Below are 19009 nucleotides of genomic sequence, written 5' to 3'. Positions count from 1 at the left end.
TAGTCTATACTTTGCACGAGTTTTGACGCAAACTGGTGTTCAAACGTTTTTGGTGCCGTTGCCGGGGATTGTTCGAGTTTGGACAACTGACGGTTCATCTTGTTGCTCAGATTAGGTAATTTTATTTTAATTTTAAGCTTTTTATTTTTATTATTTTTATTTTTATTTCAAAAAATTTTCAAAAAATAAATTATTCTATGTTCTTCAGAATTTTTAAGAATGAATTCTAGAGTTTCAGATGATATTTTTATCATCACAAGAGTCAGTTGATTCCCATCAATTTGGCCATTGTATGTAATGTCCTGCTGAAGCTTGGCTAGCCATGTCTAATCTTTTTAGATTGAAGCTTTAGACTAACATTGCATGATTCCTGGAATTTGTATTAAAAATTTTGAAATGATTATTTTTCTTTTTCCAAATAATTTTCGAAAAATCCAAAAAAAAATTTTAATAAAATCATAAAACCAAAAATATTTTGTGTTTCTTGTTTGAGTTTACTGTCAAATTTTAAGTTTGGTGTCAATTGAATGCTTTTAACTTTTCTTAACATTTTCGAAAACTCATGCATGATGTTCTTCATGATCTTCAAGATGTTCTTGATGATCTTCTTTGTTTGATCTTTGCATTTTTATGTTTTGTGCCTTTTCTTGTTTTTCAAATGCATTTAAGAATTATTAGAGTTTAAACATTGAAAATTTCTAAGTTTGGTGTCTTGCATGTCTTTCTTTTCTTAAAAATTTTTCAAAAATAATTTTTGATGTTCATCTTGATCTTCAAAGTGTTCTTGGTGTTCATCTTGACATTCAAAGTGTTCTTGCATGCATTAGTTGTTTTGATTCATAATTTCTTGTGTTTTGCATCAATTTTGCATTTTTCTCTCTCCTCATTAAAAACTCAAAAATCAAAAATCATCTTTCCTTGTTTTACTCATCAATTTCAATTTCAAAATTCTATCTTTTCAAATCTTTTTCAAAAATCAAATATTTTTCATTTATTTTTACATATTTTCGAAATTTTTTTTAAATCGATTTTCAAAATCTTTTTCTTATTTTTCCTTCATATTTTTGAAAATCTCACTAACATTTAATGTTTTAATTCAAAAATTTTCAAGTTGTTACTTGCCTATTAAGAAAGGTTCAATCTTTAAACTCTAGAATCATATCTTTTTAGTTTCTTGTTAGTCAGGTAATCAACTTTAATTTCAAAAATCAAATATTTTTAATTTCCTTTTTTAAATCCTTTTCAAATTAAATTTCAATCATTTCAAATCATATCTTTTTCAAAATCAATTTTCAAAATCTTTTCTAACTTCCTATCTTTTCAAATTTGATTTTCAAATCCTTTTCAATTAACTACTTGACTTTTTGTTTGATTTTAAAATTTTTCTATTTCAATCATATCTTTTTCAAAATCACCTAACTAATTTTCTCTCTCTAATTTTCGAAAATTACTAACCCCTTTTTCAAAATTTATTTTAATTAACTAATTGTTTTAAATTTTAATTTAACTTTATTTCTCTTTTTAATTTTCGAATTCTAGCTAACAATTAAAATAAAAACAAAAATAATTTTCCTTTTATTTTAATTTAATTTCGAATTCTTCTATCTCTCATCTCTTTCTAATTATTTATTTATCTACTAACACCCCTCTTCCACTCAAAATTCGAACCGCCTCTTCTTCTCTGTGTTCGAATTTTTTCTTCTCTACTTCTACTCACATAAAGAAATCTCTATACTGTGACATAGAGGATTCCTCTTCCTTTTTGTTCTCTTCTTTTTCATATGAGCAGGAATAGAGATAAAGACATTCTTATTGAAGCTGATCCTGAACCTGAAAGGACTCTTAAGAGGAAACTAAGAGAAGCTAAAGCACAACCTTCTGGAGAGGACCTGACAGAAATTTTCGAAAAAGAAGGAGACATGGCCGAACCCAATAATAATGGTGGAGATGCAAGGAAGATGCTTGGTGACTTTATTGCACCCTCTTCTAACTTCTATGGAAGAAGCATCTCAATTCCTGCCATTGGAGCAAACAAGTTTGAGCTTAAGCCTCAATTAGTTTCTCTAATGCAATAGAATTGCAAGTTTTATGGACTTCCATTGGAAGATCCTCATCAGTTCTTAGCTGAATTCTTGCAAATCTATGACACTGTCAAGACCAATAGAATTGATCCCGAGGTCTACAGGCTTATGCTTTTCCCTTTTGCTGTAAGAGACAGAGCTAGAACATGGTTGGATTCACAACCTAAGGAAAGTATGAACTCTTGGGAAAAGCTGGTCAGTACTTTCCTGGCTAAGTTCTTTCCACCTCAAAAGATGAGCAAGCTTAGAGTGTAAATTCAAACCTTCAGACAGAAGGAAGGTGAGTCCCTCTATGAAGCTTGGGAAAGATATAAACAATTGATCAAAAGGTGTCCTACTGACATGCTTCTAGAATGGAGCATCATATGTATATTCTATGATGGTCTGTCTGAGTTGTCAAAAATGTCGTTAGACCATTCTGCAGGAGGATCTCTTCATCTGAAAACCCCTGCAGAAGCTCAGGAACTCATTGAAATGGTTGCAAATAACCAGTTCATGTACACCTCTGAGAGGAATCCTGTGAACAATGGGACGCCTCAGAAGAAGGGAGTTCTTGAAATTGATACTCTGAATGCCATATTGTCTCATAACAAAATATTGACTCAGCAAGTCAATACGATTTCTCAGAGTCTGAATGGATTGCAAGCTGCATCCAACAGTACAAAAGAAGTATCTTCTGAAGAAGAAGCTTCTGATCCTGAGAACCCTACAATGGTAGAGGTGAATTACATGGGAGAACCCTATGGAAATACCTATAATCCTTCATGGAGAAATCATCCAAATTTCTCATGGAAGGACCAACAGAAGCCTCAACAAGGCTTCAACAATAATGGTGGAAGAAATAGCTTTAGCAATAGCAAGCCTTTTCCATCATCTTCTCAGCAACAGACAGAGAATTTTGAACAGAACCATTTTGGCCTGGCAACCATAGTCTCTGATCTATCCAAGACTACACTAAGTTTTATGAATGAAACAAGGTCCTCCATTAGAAACTTGGAGGCACAGGTGGGTCAGCTGAGTAAGAAGATTACTGAAACTCCTCCCAGTACTCTCCCAAGCAATACAGAAGAAAATCCCAAGAGAGAGTGCAAGGCCATAACCATGACCAACATGGCCGAACATAGAGAGAATGAGGAGGATGTGACTCTTAGAGAGGAAAGCCTCATGGGACGTCCTCTGGACAAAAAGGAGTTTCCCTTTGAGGAACCAAAGGAATCTGAGGCTCATACTGAGACCATAGAGATTCCACTGAACTTCCTTCTGCCATTCATGAGCTCTGATGAATATTCTTCCTCTAAAAAGGATGAAGACATCACTGAAGAGCAAGTTGCTAAGTATCTAGGAGCAATCATGAAGATGAATGCCAGTTTATTTGGTAATGAGACTTGGGAGGATGAACCCCTTGTTCACCAATGAACTGAGTGCATTAATAAGGGAGACATTACCTCAGAAGAAACTGGATCCCGGAAAATTCGTCATACCTTATACCATAGTCACCATGACCTTTGAGAAGGCTCTGTGTGACCTGGGGTCAGGGATAAACCTCATGCCACTCTCTGTAATAGAGAAACTGGGAATCTTTGAGGTACAGGCTGCAAGAATCTCATTAGAGATGGCAGAAAAGTCAATGAAACAGGCTTATGGACTAGTAGAGGACGTGCTAGTTAAGGTTGAAGGCCTTTACATCCCTGCTGATTTCATAATCCTAGACACTGGGAAGGATGAGGATGAATCCATCATCCTTGGCAGACCCTTCCTAGCCACAGCAAAAGCAGTGATTGATGTTGACAGAGGAGAGTTAGTCCTTCAGTTGAATGAGGACTACCTTGTATTCAGAACTCAAGGTTCTCTTTCTTTAACCATAGAGAGGAAGCATGAAAAGCTTCTCTCAGTACAGAGTCAAACAAAACCCCCACATTCAAACTCTAAGTTTGGTGTTGGGAGGCCACAACCAAACTCTAAGTTTGGTGTTGAGAAGCCCCAACACTGCTCTGATTATCTGTGAGGCTCCATAAGAGCTCACTATCAAGCTATTGACATTAAAGAAGTGCTTATTGGGAGGCAACCCAATGTTATTTAATTATATCTATATATTTTCCATTGCTATTTTATGTTTTCTTTAGGTTGATGATCATGTGAAGTCACAAAAACAACTGAAAAATAAAAAATAGAATGAAAAACAGCATGAAAAATAGCTCACCCTAGAGGAAGAGCTTACTGGCGTTTAAACGCCAATAAGAAGCATAAAACTGGTGTTTAACGCTAGAAAGAAGCATCAAGCTGGCGTTAAATGCCAGAAACAAGCACCAAACTGGCGTTTAACGCCAGAACAGAGCATCTACTTGGTGTTTAATGCCAGAAATGGGAGAAAAGCTGGCGTTAAACGCCAGAAACAAGCAGCAACCTGGCGTTTAACGCCAGAAGTGCAATCTAAGGGCGTTTTGCACGCCCTAAATGGAGCAGGGATGCTAAGTCCTTGACCCCTCAGGATCTGTGGACCCACAGGATCCTCACCTACCCCACCTCTTCTTCTCTCCTCTTTCATAACACTGTTCCCCAAATACCCGTCACCAATCACATCCATATCTCTTCCCCAAATACTCTTCACCACTCACATCCATCCACTCTTCCCCAAAAATCCCACCTACCTCCAAATTCAAAATCCTTTCCCTTCCAAACCCAACCCTAATACACGAAACCTAACCCTCTCCCCCTCAACACTACCTCATTTTCACACATTACAAAAACTTCTTTTCCCCTTGGCCGAATACACTCTTCCTCTCCATCTCCTCTATTTTCTTCTTCTTCCACTATTTTCTTTCATCTTTTGCTCGAGGACGAGCAAACATTTTAAGTTTGGTGTGGTAAAAGTATTGCTTTTTGTTTTTCCATAACCATTAATGGCACCTAAGGCCAGAGAAACCTCAAGAAAGAGGAAAGGGAAGGCAATTGCTTCCACCTCTGAGTTATGGGAGATAGAGAAATTCATCTCAAAGATCCATCAAGACCACTTCTATGAAGTTGTGGCCAAGAAGAAGGTGACCTCTGAGGTCCCTTTCAAGCTCAAAAGGAGTGAGTATCCAGAGATCCGACATGAGATTAGAAGAAGAGGATGGGAAATTATTTCCAATCCTATTCAACAAGTCGGAATCTTAATGGTTCAAGAGTTCTATGCAAACGCATGGATCACTAGAAACCATGAACAAAGTATGAACCCGAATCCATAAAATTGGCTTACAATGGTTCGGGGGAAGAAAACACACGCCCCTACACTAGAAGGGTCAACTTTAATCAAAGGTTGGACCAAGTCCTCATGGACATATGTGTGGAAGGAGCTCAATGGAAAGTTGACTCAAGATGCAAACCGGTTCAATTTAGAAGACCAGACCTAAAGCCTGTAGCTAGAGGATGGTTGGAGTTCATCCAACGCTCTATCATTCCTACTAGCAACCGATTCGAAGTAACTGTGGATCGGGCCATCATGATCCATAGTATCATGATTGGGGAGGAAGTGGAAGATCATGAGATTATACCTCAAGAACTCTACAAGGTGGCTGACAAGTCCTCCACTTTGGCAAGGTTAGCCTTTCCTCACGTCATTTGCCACCTCTGCAATTCAGCTGGGATTGACATAGAGGGAGACATCCTCATTGATGAGGACAAGCCCATCACTAAGAAAAGGATGGAGCAAACAAGAGATCATGGACCTCAACAAGAGCATGAGGAAATTCCTCACCATGAAATCCCTGAGATGCCTCAGGGGATGCACTTTCCTCCACAAAACTATTGGGAGAAAATTAACACCTCCTTAGGAGAGTTAAGTTCCAACATGGGACAACTAATGATGGAGCACCAAGAGCACTGCATCATTCTCCATGAGATTAGAGAAGATAAAAGGGCTATGAGGGAGGAGCAACAAAGGCAAGAAAGAGACATAAAGGAGCTTAAGAACACCATTGGTTCTTCAAGAGGAAGAATACGCCACCCTCACTAAGGTGGACCCACTCCTTAATCTCCCTGTTCTTATTTTTCTATTTTTCGGTTTTTGAGCCTTATATTTTTATTTATGTTTGTGTCTTATTACATGATCATTAGTGTCTAGTATCTATGCCTTAAAGCTATAAATGTCCTATGAATCCATCACCTTTCTTAAATGAAAAATGTTCTAAAAACAAAAGAATAAGAAGTACATGATTTCGAATTCATCTTTGAGCTTAGTTTAATTATTTTGATGTGGTGGCAACACTTTTTATTTTCTGAATGAATGCTTGAACAGTGCATATTTTTTTTTGAATTTGTTGTTTATGAATGTTAAATTTGTTGGCTCTTGAAAGAATGATGAAAAGGAGATATGTTATTGATAATCTTAAAAATCGTAAAATTGATTCTTGAAGCAAGAAAAAGCAGTGAATACAAAAGCTTGCAGAAAAAAAAAAGAAGAAAAGGGTGAAAAAAAACAAGGAAAAAGAAAAAGCAAGCAGAAAAAGCCAAAAGCTCTTTAAACCAAAAGGAAAGAGCAAAAAGCCAGTAACCCTTTAAACCAAAAGGCAAGGGTAAAAAGGATCCAAGGCTTTGAGCATCAGTGGATAGGAGGGCCTAAAGGAATAAAATCCTGGCCTAAGCGGCTAAACCAAGCTGTCCCTAACCATGTGCTTGTGGCGTGAAGGTGTCAAGTAAAAAAGCTTGAGACTGAGCGGTTAAAGTCATGATCCAAAGCTAAAAGAGTGTGCTTAAGAACCCTAGACACCTATAATTGGGGACTCTAGCAAAGCTGAGTCACAATCTGAAAAGGTTCACCCAGTTATGTGTCTGTGGCATTTATGTATCCAGTGGTAATACTGGAAAACAAAGTGCTTAGGGCCACGGCCAAGACTCATAAAGTAGCTGTGTTCAAGAATCAACATACTGAACTAGGAGAATCAATAACACTATCTGAATTCTGAGTTCCTATAGATGCCAATCATTTTGAACTTCAAAGGATAAAGTGAGATGCCAAAACTGTTAAGAGGCAAAAAGCTACTAGTCCCGCTCATCTAATTGGAGCTAAGTTTCATTGATATTTTGGAATTTATAGTATATTCTCTTCTTTTTATCCTATTTTATTTTCAGTTGCTTGGGGACAAGCAACAATTTAAGTTTAGTGTTGTGATGAGCGGATAATTTATACGCTTTTTGGCTTTGTTTATAGGTAGTTTTTAGTATAATTTAGTTAGTTTTTACTATGTTTTTATTAGTTTTTAAATAAAAATCACATTTCTGGACTTTACTATGATTTTGTGTGTTTTTCTTTGATTTTAGGTATTTTCTGGCTGAAATTGAGGGACCTGAGCAAAAATCTGATTCAGAGGCTGAAGAAGGACTGCAGATGCTGTTGGATTCTGACCTCCCTGCACTCAAAATTGGGTTTCTGGAGCTACAGAAGCCCAATTGGCACGCTCTCAAATGCGTTGGAAAGTAGACATCCAGGGATTTCCAGCAATATATAATAGTCTATACTTTGTCTGAGTTTTGACGATGCAAACTGACGTTCAAACGCCAACTTCCTGCCCTATTCTGAAGTTAAACGCCAGAAACAGGTTGCAAACCAGAGTTAAACGCCAGAAACAGGCTACAACCTGGTGTTTAACTCCAAAAAGAGTCTCCACACATGAAAGCTCAATGCTCAGCCCAAGCACACACCAAGTGGGCCCGAAAGTGGATTTCTACATCATTTACTTATCTTATGTAACCCTAGCTACTAGTTTAGTATAAAAACTACTTTTAGTGATTTATTTTATATCTCTGGTTAGTCTTTGAATAATTTTATGTTCAGAGATCACGTTTAGGGGGCTGGCCATTCGGCCACGCCTGGACCTTCATCACTTATGTATTTTCAACGGCAGAGTTTCTACACACCATAGATTAAGGTGTGGAGCTCTGCTGTTCCTCATGAATTAATGCAAAGTGCTATTATTTTCTTATTCAATTCAAGCTTATTCCCATTCTAAGATATTCGCTTGCACTTCAACCATGATGAATATGATGATCCGTGACACTCATCACTATTATCAACCTATGAACGCGTGCCTGACAACCACTTTCGTTCTACCTTGGATTGAGCATTTATCTCTTAGCCTCCATTCCGAAAAACCGGAGTCTTCGTGGTATAAGCTAGAATTATTGGTGGCCATTCTTGAGATCCCGAAAGTCTAAACCTTGTCTGTGGTATTCCGAGTAGGATCTGGGAAGGGATGACTGTGACGAGCTTCAAACTCACGAGTGTTGGGCGTAGTGACAGACGCAAAAGGATCACTGGATCCTATTCCAACATGATCGAGAACCAACAGATGATTAGCCGTGCGGTGACAGTGCATTTGGACCATTTTCACTGAGAGGACGGAAAATAGCCATTGACAACGGTGATGTCCAACATCAGCTTGCCATGGAAATGAGTATGAATAATTGGATGAAGGCAGTAGGAAGCAGAGGTTCAGAAGGAACAAAGCATCCCTATACGCTTATCTGAAATTCTCACCAATGAATTACATAAGTATCTCTATCTTATTTTCTGTTATTTATATTTTAATTATCAAAATCCCATAACCAATTGAATCTGCCTAACTGAGATTTACAAGATGACCATAGCTTGCTTCAAACCAACAATCTCTGTGGGATCGACCCTTACTCACGTAAGGTTTATTACTTGGATGACCCAGTGCACTTGCTGGTTAGTTGTATCGGAGTTGTGAAGAAGAATTTGAGATTATGAACGTGCGTACTGAGTTTTTGACACCATTGCTAGAGATCACAATTTCGTGCACCAAAGATCCACATCAGTTCTTTGATGAATTCTTGCAGATCTGTGATACTGTAAAGACTAATGGAGTAAATCCTGAAGTCTATAAGCTTGTTCTCTTTCCCTTTGCTGTAAGAGACAGAGCTAAGTTATGGTTGGATTTCCAACCTAGAGAGAGTCATGACTCTTGGGAAAAGCTGGTTAATGCTTTTCTAGCTAAATTCTTTCCCCTTGAAAAGATGAGCAAAATTAGAGTGGAAGTTCAAACCTATAGACAAAGAGAAGGTGAATCCCTCTATGAAGCTTGGGAAAGATACAAGCAATTGATCAGGAGGTGTCCTCCTAACATGCTTTCAGAATGGTCTATCATAGGCATGTTCTATGATAGTTTATCTGAGATATCCAAGATTTCATTGGATAGCTCTGCAAGTGGATCTCTCCGCTTGAAGAAAATGCCTGTAGAAGCCAGATAACTCATTGAGATGGTTGCAAATAACCAGTTCATGTACACTTCTGAAAGAAATCCTATAAACCATGGGACCTCTCAGAAGAAAGGAGTTCTTGAAGTTGATACTCTAAATGCCATATTGACTCAGAACAAGATCTTGGCCCAACAGGTCAATATGATCTCCCAGCATCTGACTGGAATGCAAACTGCAGCTAGCAGTACTCAGGAAGCATCTTATGATCCTGATCAACCCACCACTGAGGAGGTGAATTACATGGGAGAACCCTATGGAAACACCTACAATCCTTCATGGAGGAATCATCCTAACCTCTGATGGAAGGATCAACAGAAACCTCAGCAAGGTTTCAATAACAATAAAGGTGGAAGGAACTAGAATAGGTTCAACAACAGACCACCATTCCCATCTTCTCAAGGGAATATGAAAACCTCTAAGCAGAGTCTCTCTGACTTAGTTCCTCTGGTTTCCAGCCTCTCTAAAACCACCCATAGTTTCATAAATGAAACAAGGTCCTCCATTAGATATTTGGAAGTACAGGTTAGTAAAATGAGCAAGAGGATCCCTGAGACTCCTCCTGATACACTTCCTAGTAACACTAAGGTGAATCCAAGAGAAGAGTGCAAGGCCATAACCATGGAGGTAGAGGCCGAATCTAGAGAGAATGGGGTGGCATTGAACGCCAGCGAAGAACCCCTCACTGGGCGTTCAACGCCCATCCGGGCAGAGAACCTGGCGCTGAGCGCCAGTGAGGAAACCCTCACTGGGCGTTCAATGCCCATCCTAGCAGCAGAGTTGGCGTTGAATGCTAGCCAGGGAGCATTGGTTGGGCGTTCAACGCCCAAACATGTAGGCACTCTGGCACTAAACGCCAGTGAAGAACCTCTCACCGGGCATTCAACGCCCAAATAGGCAGCCATTTTGGTGCTGAACGCTAGTGAGGAACCCCTCATTGGGCATTCAACGCCCACACACCCAGGGAAGCTGGCATTGAACGCTAGCAAGGACATCCCTGCTAGGCATTCATTGACCAAAATGACAGAGGGACTGGCGTTTAATGCCAGTAAGGGTGCACAGCAGGAGGGTTCAACACCCAATAAGCTAACAGAGTTGGCATTGAATGCCAGTGAAAGGACACCCTTTGAGTGCTTAAGTCCCACTCAAGAACCCTCTATCCCAGAACTAAAGGAAACCTATGCTAACATAAAGACCATAGAGGTTCCTTTGCATGCACTTTTGCAGTGCATGAGTTCTGATGAATTCTCATCCTCTGATGAGGATGAAGACACTAGGGAAGAGCAAGTTGCTCGGTACCTAGGCATTCTTATGAAGCTGAATTCCATGTTATTTGGTACAAAGCCTCTGGTGGAAGAATCTCCACTGCTTTCCAAAGAGCTCCATGCTTTGGTTTAGTAGAAGTTACCTCAGAAGCTTCCAGATCCTGGACGCTTTCTGATTCCTTGTACCATAGGCACCATGACCTTTGAAAAGGCTCTATGTGACCTAGGGTCAAGCATCAACCTCATGCCACTCTCTGTAATGGAGAAGCTGGGCATCCTTGAGGTACAAGCTACAAACATCTCATTAGAGATGGCAAATAAGACAATGAAGAAGCCATATGGCTTAGTAGAGGATGTCTTGGTGAAAGTTGAAAATCACTACATCCCTACAAACTTCATAGTCTTGGATATTGGAGAGGATAAAGATGTCTCTGTCATCTTTGGAAGATCTTTCCTAGCCATTGCCAATGCAATCATTGATTTGGCTAAGGGGGAACTAACTCTACAACTACGGGAGGACCACAACCTATTCAAGATGCCTCATCCCAATTCTCCCTCTAATAAAAGAGAGATAACTATACAACACTTAGTATTACAATGCTCTCTTGTGCAGAGCTTTACAGAGCCCCCATACATCAACTCTAAGTTTGGTGTTGGGCAGCCACCAACAAGCTCTAAGCATAAAGGTACTAAGAAGAAAGTACCTAAAGGCTGGAGGGACAAGAAAGTTCAAACTGAAGGCCTCACACCTGGAATGAGAGTTGTCTTCACCAAGAAGGCAGTCTTACCACATACAGTGAGTCGTATCTTGTCTCTAGAGCATGTGGAGCTCATTCATGAAAAGACAAGAAGAAAGTTCACTGTAAGGGGTGAAAATCTGAGCCCATACTCACCTCTATAAGGAGCTAACTGATAAACCCCGATTTTGTGGTTTATCTTATGCTTAATTTAGGGGATTTTATCAAATTTTCTCACATTTATTTAATGAAATAGCATGGTTTTATAATTCTCCCGGAATTTATGCTTAAGTGTGAAAACATGCTTTTTAGGCCTTAAAATAGCTAAATTTAACTCACTTTAATTCCATTCGATGCCTTGATATATTTTTTAAGTGATTTTAGGTTCATAAGTCAAGTATTGGATGGAAGAAGTGAGGAGAAAAGCATGCAAAGTGGGAGAACTCATGAAGAAATAAAGGAACCGTAAAGTTGTCAAGCCTGACCTCTTCGCACTCAATCGACCATAACTTGAGCAACAGAGGTCTAAAAGAGGCGGTTCTAGTTGTGTTGGAAAGATAACATCTGGGGCTTCAAAATGATATAAAATTTGCTATAGTTTCCTGATTTATAGGGGTGCGCACATGCCATGTACGTGGGTGCGCTGATGGAGCACGTAGTTCACTAAAGTGAAATCGTGGCCAGCGATTTGCAGCTCCTTTTGGGCCCAATTGATGATTGCGTATCATGTACCCTTCTTCTTATATAAAAGGATCATAAAAAAGAGCATAATCTCATTGAATCAATGCAATTTCATGAACCAAATGATATATATTATGGTACATTGCTTTGAAATGGGTTTGTGCTGAATTTCAGGTGAAAAAAGCTACAAAAGGGGAAGGAAAACAAGAAATAAGGATGGGCGTGTGAAGCTGGGCGTGCCACTTGAAGCTCTGGGCGTGGCACGCCAGGCTTTTGAACCAACTTTCAACAATGGGCGTGCCACTTGAAGGTTTGGGCGTGGCATGCCAAGGCAACATTCCAGCAAGGGAGATTGAAGAGTTCAACATGGGCGTTCCACTTGATGTCGAAAGCATGGCACGCCAACCTCAATTATCACTTGGGCGGCCAGTTGAAGATACAGGCGTGGCACGCCAAGCTTGAAAGAATGAAGACCAACATGGGCGTGCCACTTGGTGCTAAGAGCGTGGCAGGACAAGTTTGTGAAGCCAAGATCTCAAAGAGGGCGTGCCACTTGGTGTTTTGGGCATCGCACGCCAAGCTTAAGTTTCAGAGGAGTGATTTTGAGCCCCACTATGGGCGTGGCATGCCAAGAAGTGGGCGTGGCATGCCGAGGCATATGCCAGCCTGACCTCCTCTCATTAAAATGAAAATATCTTGAGATACATGACGTTGGGATTTTTGCCAGTAAAGAATTTCATAAAAACAGTCGCGTTGTAGATATACTCTCTAAACCGACAGAAATCCTTTCGTACAAACGTTTTGGTTGTCACAAGTAACAAACCCCTTTGAAATTGATAACCGAGTATTCAAACCTCGGGTCGTCTTCTCAAGGAATTGCAGGGAGGTATGTTCTTATTATTGGTTATGAGTTTGTAAATTTGGGGTTTAGGAAGTAAGGTGGGAATATGTTATATGACAAGTAAAATAAAATAATAATAATAAAATAGACTCTTGGCAAGGTAAGAACTGGAAGTCCTATTCTTATCAATTGTGATGAGAATTGTATTTTAATCCCACTTTGTTAACCTTTGTTAAACAAAGGAAAGTTAAGTGGACTGATTAGCTTGATTCTCAAGTCCTAGTCAACCCTTGTGGAGAGACTAGCTTTAAAGCAATCCTAGTGCAATCAGAATCTGCCAATTTCAACCACTGTTTTATTTGACAGCTCAAGCGTTACCAATCACTTGACCCAAGCCAAAAAGGGAGAAAAATCTAAATTAAATTAAAAGCATTCGTATGAATAAAGGAACGCAAAAGTAAATCTGAAGTACATCAAATAACATTGATTAAGAAAATTATATGTAACATGGAAGAGTTCATAAATTAAATAAAAATAAAGAACCTGGGATTGAGAGTCACTCCTAAAACTAAGAGAAGTCCTAAATCCTAATCCTAAGAGAGAGGAGAGAACCTCTCTCTCTAAAAACTACATCTACTCCTAAAATTGTGAATGTGAAAGCTTCCTATGTATGGATGCATTCCCCCACTTTATAGCTTCTAATCTGTGTTTTCTGGGCCGCAAACTAGGTCAGAAACAACCCAGAATTCGCTGGAGAAGAATTCAAACACGCTGATTTCCGTCACTGCGACGCGGCCGTATGGGTCACGCGGTCGCGTTGCCTAGCCTCAGAGCAACTATGGCATATTATATATCAAATCGAAGCCCTGGACGTTAGCTTTCCAACGCAACTAGAACCGCGTCGTTTGGACCTCTGTAGCTAAAGGTATAGCCATTTGAGTGTAAAGAGGTCAGGCTGGACAGCTTAACAATTTCTCCAACTTCTTGTATTCCTTCCACTTTTGCATGCTTTCTTTCCATCCTCTGAGCCATTCCTGCCCTATAATCTCTGAAAGCACTTAACACACATATCAAGGCATTTAATGGTAATAAGAGAGGATTAATATTAGCAAATATAAGATCAAAGAAGCATGTTTTCAATCATAGCATAAATTCTGGGAAGGAATTGTAAAACCATGCAAATAGTATGAATAAGTGGGTAAAGAGTTGATAAAATCCACTCAATTAAGCATAAGATAAACCATAAAATAGTGGTTTATCAACCTCCCCACACTTAAACAATAGCATGTCCTCATGCTAAGCTCAAGAGAAGCTATAAAGATGAAGATGAATGGTAGAATGCATGAAATGCAACCTATCTGTATGAATGCAACTATATGCAGAATGTTTCTACCTACTTGGTTAAAAGTAAACAAATCTTTTAAGAACATACGTGAACTGGATTTCACTAATTCAAATCATAAAAATGAAGTACAAATAGACTTGCAGAAGAAAATAGCTCATGAAAGCCGGGAACAAAGAATCGAGCATCGAACCCTCACTGGTAGTGTATACACTCTAATCACTCAAGTGTTTAAGGTTCGATTCTCTCAATTCTCTACTAACCTTGCTTTCTAAGGCTTGCTCTTCATCTAACAATTAAAATAAATTTAATGCACAAATACACAAATCAAGAGCTCTTTTAAGGGTTGTAATGGGGTTAGGGTCAAGGTAGGATTGTATTTGGCCAAGTGGACTAAAATCTGAATCCTTAATTAACTTAAACTTGCCACCTAACTTTAGACAATCCATGTAATCATAATATAATATCTAACTATCCATTAACCATGTTTCCCATATATTCATGCATTCTAATTTCAAGTACAGTACATATGCATTGCTTTCACTTACTTTGGGGCATTTTGTCCCCTTTTTGCTTAATTGTACTTTTTCTTTTCTTTTTCTCTTTTTCTTCTTCTTCTTTTATATATATATATATTTTTTTTTCTCAATGCATATGATTAAATTATTGAATGCATGAACATGTCCTAAACATTTTTTTCACATTTTCATAAAGATATATAACACCTAATTCTTAAACCAAATATTTCCAAACCCACTTTTCCCCACACTTAATTCATGAGCACTCTCACTAGTCTAAGCTAACCAAGGATTCAAATTAAGGACAATATTGTTTTCTTCTTAGAGTTAATGATGTGCTAAAGTAAAGAATAAAGGGGTAAAATAGGCTCAAATTGGTTTGCAAAGGATAATGAAAGGTAAGGCCATATGGGTATGTAATCTCAGTGAAACAAAGGCCTCAATCATATAAGTGCATGTATACATCAAACAATGGAAATATAGAATTAAGCAAGACAAAGATCACAATTTTAGAGAGAAAAATACACACTAAAACAGAATTTTGGTTGATAAAATGTAACCAATTCAAATAGGCTCAAAAATCTCACAGGTTTTGTGTGTTCGAGTTCTAAACCATGTTCCAGTATAATATCTCTTCAAACAAGTGTAACATTAAATTTTATTCAAATTAGTGAAATTCTCTAAAAATTTTCTTGAAAAAGAAAATATTACTTCAACCAAGTGGTAAAATATGCAAAAAATTAAACAAATATGAAATCAAACATGCAAATGCAACAATGAATAAGGAAAATAAATCATTGGTGTTGAGATAGAGGAGTAACTAACCCATGGAGATCGGTATCGACCTCCCCACACTTAAAGATTGCACCGTCCTCGGTGCATGCTGAGATGTGCAGGTGGACGGGTTGCTTCAACTGTTGCTTTTCTCTAAGGATTGTGCAGATGGACTTGTTTGTCTCCCCTTTTAAGCGTCTTCCGGTTCTCTTCCTGGTGGCCATCCTAAAAGAAAGAGGGAAGAAAGGTAACCCAATAATAGAGATAAGAAAATAAATGAAGTATGGTTGGGTTAATGCCAAATGATAAGGGTCTCATTTACATGGAAGCTTCAACATGTACGTGAGAAAACAAATAAAAGCACATGGCAATTAAAGAGTGCAAAAATTTGCAACAATAGGGAAGAGAGTGTGGGTAAGGAGAGGTAATGTAAATTCATGTCAATGCAAAAAGTAATACAGGTATAAGATATAAATAATATAACCTATCCAGAATAAAACAAGTCACTAAGCACCCAAAAATAATTCAAGGGAAGATGCAACAGTTAAATATGAAAATTTTAACACCAAAGGAAAAATAATTAATTTAGAAAAGAAAATAAAAATATGCACAAAATTAAGATGCAATGAATGAAATATGCAAATAAATTAAAATAAAATAGAATGTAGGTGAAAGAAAATAAGAAAGGAAGAAGAAAGAAATAAGAAAAGATAAGGATCAGAGAAGAAAAGATAAGAAAATTGGCTGATCTGGATATTCTGTGCGCCGCTTGTGACGCGGACGCGTGAGTGACGCGGTCGCGTGGTGCGCAAGAAGGTCAGGTGACGCGGACGCGTGGTTGACGCGATTGCGTGAGTGGCCATCATGGGGATATGACGCAGACGCGTGGGGCACGCGTTCGCGTGGTGAGGCTTGGGCTTCCAGCACAATTCCAGCTCAACTTTCGGCCATGCACCCGGTTGACGTCGATTTTCAGGTCACGCGGCCGCGCGGGTTACGCGGTCGCGTGGGAGGCCATTATTCCCACGTGACGCGGACGCGTGGGGCATGCGTCCGCGTGGATTGTGCCATTGGCACGCCTCCAGCCACGCTCCAGCGTGACTCTCTGTTCGTTTTTATTTTTCTCCCCTCTCCTTGTGATGCGGACGCGTCGCTGATGCGGTCGCGTCCCGTCACGTGGCATTTTTTTTATTTGAAAAATGAAGAATGTAGTGTTAATATGAAGGTGATGTAAAACTCCAGGTTCAATATAATAAAATAAAATAAAACTCGAAAACAAATAAAACTAAATAAAAATGAAAAATAAACGATCATACCATGGTGGGTTGTCTCCCACCTAGCACTTTTAGTTAAAGTCCTTAAGTTGGACATCTGGTGAGCTCCCTGTTATGGTGGCTTGTGTTTGAACTTATCCAGGAATCTCCACCAATGTTTGTGATTCCAATGGCCTCCGGGATCCCAAACTAGGCGCAGAAAGCCTTCAAGTAAGTTAAAGCATGTGACAAGACCCCAAGAGTGCTGATTTCTAGATTGGATTCTGGGGTCCCAAATCTTGCTTTTGCACCCGTCTTCTTGTTGATCATCATGATTCCATCCGGGTGGTAGGCAATCTAAATTCTCACTAAAGCGGCCAAACAACTTCCTAGACCCATATAGTGGAGCTTTACACCAACCTTTACATTTAAACTTTAAGCTTTCAACCATAATGAACCTTGCAGGACAATTCTTACCACTGACCATTTTCCTCTTACTCTTAATGCCACAAAGAGCTCTAAGTTGACCATCCGTCTCCAGTAGCCCATATTCAAATGGGATTAGAAAGCTAAGGGATATGAATTTCACCCACTTGAATGTTGTGAAGGATGATGGCAACTTAGGGGGAGGGGTCTCTAACAAGTTTGGAACAGAGATTTCAAGCTCCATTCCCTTAAGCTCTTCCTTGAAAATTTCCACCTCTTTGCAAGCTTCTTCAGTTTTAACCTTATCCTCTTGGTAGCTTTTCTCCAATTCAATCTCTTCTTTATTGCTCACCAAGGGCATGGGAGGTTGTGCTTCTTCTTCTTTAATCTCCATCTCTTGATCAACCTCTACAAAGTCTTCAACCATGATCTGCCTTGGAGGTTGTATGCTCTCCTCAACATCAACATCAACATCAAACACCGTGGAAGGAGGCTCTGTGACTGGACTTTCCAATGGAGGTACAGCATCTCTTAAGTTTGCAACCACTTCTTCCTTTTTAATAATTGCTGCTTTGTCCAGTTGTTTAAGTATAAAATCATACTCATCCTCGATATTTTTCTTTCCATGACAACTCCCTTTAACTACTCCTGCATCTTCAAGGGTCTCTCCTACCTTTACCCGTAGGGCCTCCTCTAGCTCTTTATGATGTATGGATTCACGAAGATGATTCCTTCTTTCCTGTTCCATATCAATAGAATAATTGGGATCATCTTGCTCTTGGATTGATGGATGTGGGTGCTCTTCCATGGAGGGTGGTGATGGGATGAAAAGATCATTATATGGTTGAAAAGGAAGTGCACTAGAGCTTGAGGGTTGAATATTGGGGGTAGAGGGTTGTTTCATGCGGGATAAAAGATTTTGGAGTGTAGAGGTGAGACTAATGATGTTAGAGATGAGCGTATTGTTATCTAATAGAGGTTGGGGTGGATCTATGTATGGTTTATTTGGTTCATAGGGTGGTTGGTATGGTGGATGTGGGTTAGGATCATATGGAGGTGAATGGCGGAAAGGGGCTTGTGAGTATAGCGGTCCAAAGTCATGTTGAGGAAAGGGTTTATAGGCATATGGTGGCGGTTGTTGATAGTCCATTAGAAGTGGTTGTTGCCATGAGGGTTGATCAAATCCTTGTGGCTCCTCCCATCTTTGATTGTTCCAACCTTGATGCCTATTCTCATTGTAATTTCTTCTTCCTGCAACATCATTGTAACCAGACTCATAGCCAAAGGGGTGAGAGTTCATAGTAGCAAATAAAAATTAAAAACAAAAATAAAAACAAATTTAAATTAAAAGGTTATTTAAATTTTGAGTTTGAAAATTAAATTTTGAAATTTTGAATTTTAAATTTTTGAATTTTGAATTTTTTGAAATTTGAAATTTGAAAATTTTTAAATTTGAATTTTTAAAATTTTTAAATTTGAATTTTTAAAATTTTTAAATTTGAATTTTGAAATTTGATTTTTGAAATAAGATAAGATAAAATAAAAATTTTAAAATAAAAACCAATAACCTCTTAACTTAAGAAAAAGCAAAAATAAAAACAAAAATAAAAACAAATAAACAAGCAAAAATAAAATATTTACAATAACCAATAATAAGGCACACGTTTGCGATTACCCGACAACGGCGCCATTTTGACGTTGGGATTTTTGCCAGTAAAGAATTTCATAAAAACAGTCGCGTTGTAGATATAGTCTCTAAACCGACAGAAATCCTTTCGTACAAACGTTTTGGTTGTCACAAGTAACAAACCCCTTTGAAATTGATAACCGAGTATTC

At 38.7% G+C, this 19009-nt stretch overlaps 1 non-coding gene across 1 annotated transcript; it reads right to left on the bottom strand.

Moving 5' to 3' along the window:
- Nucleotides 1–2321: 2321 nt before the first annotated feature.
- On the bottom strand, nt 2322–2429 carry LOC148545805 (small nucleolar RNA R71). Its single transcript, XR_015901769.1, has one exon. It is a non-coding gene; the product is annotated as a small nucleolar RNA R71 (small nucleolar RNA).
- Nucleotides 2430–19009: the final 16580 nt, after the last annotated feature.

Source organism: Arachis ipaensis, chromosome B9, assembly GCF_059453495.1.
Source record: "Arachis ipaensis isolate K30076 ecotype BB chromosome B9, ASM5945349v1, whole genome shotgun sequence".
Classification (NCBI taxonomy): Eukaryota; Viridiplantae; Streptophyta; class Magnoliopsida; order Fabales; family Fabaceae; genus Arachis; species Arachis ipaensis.
The sequence above is the reverse complement of the archived record's forward strand: the minus strand, read 5'-3'. Positions and strand labels throughout refer to the sequence as shown.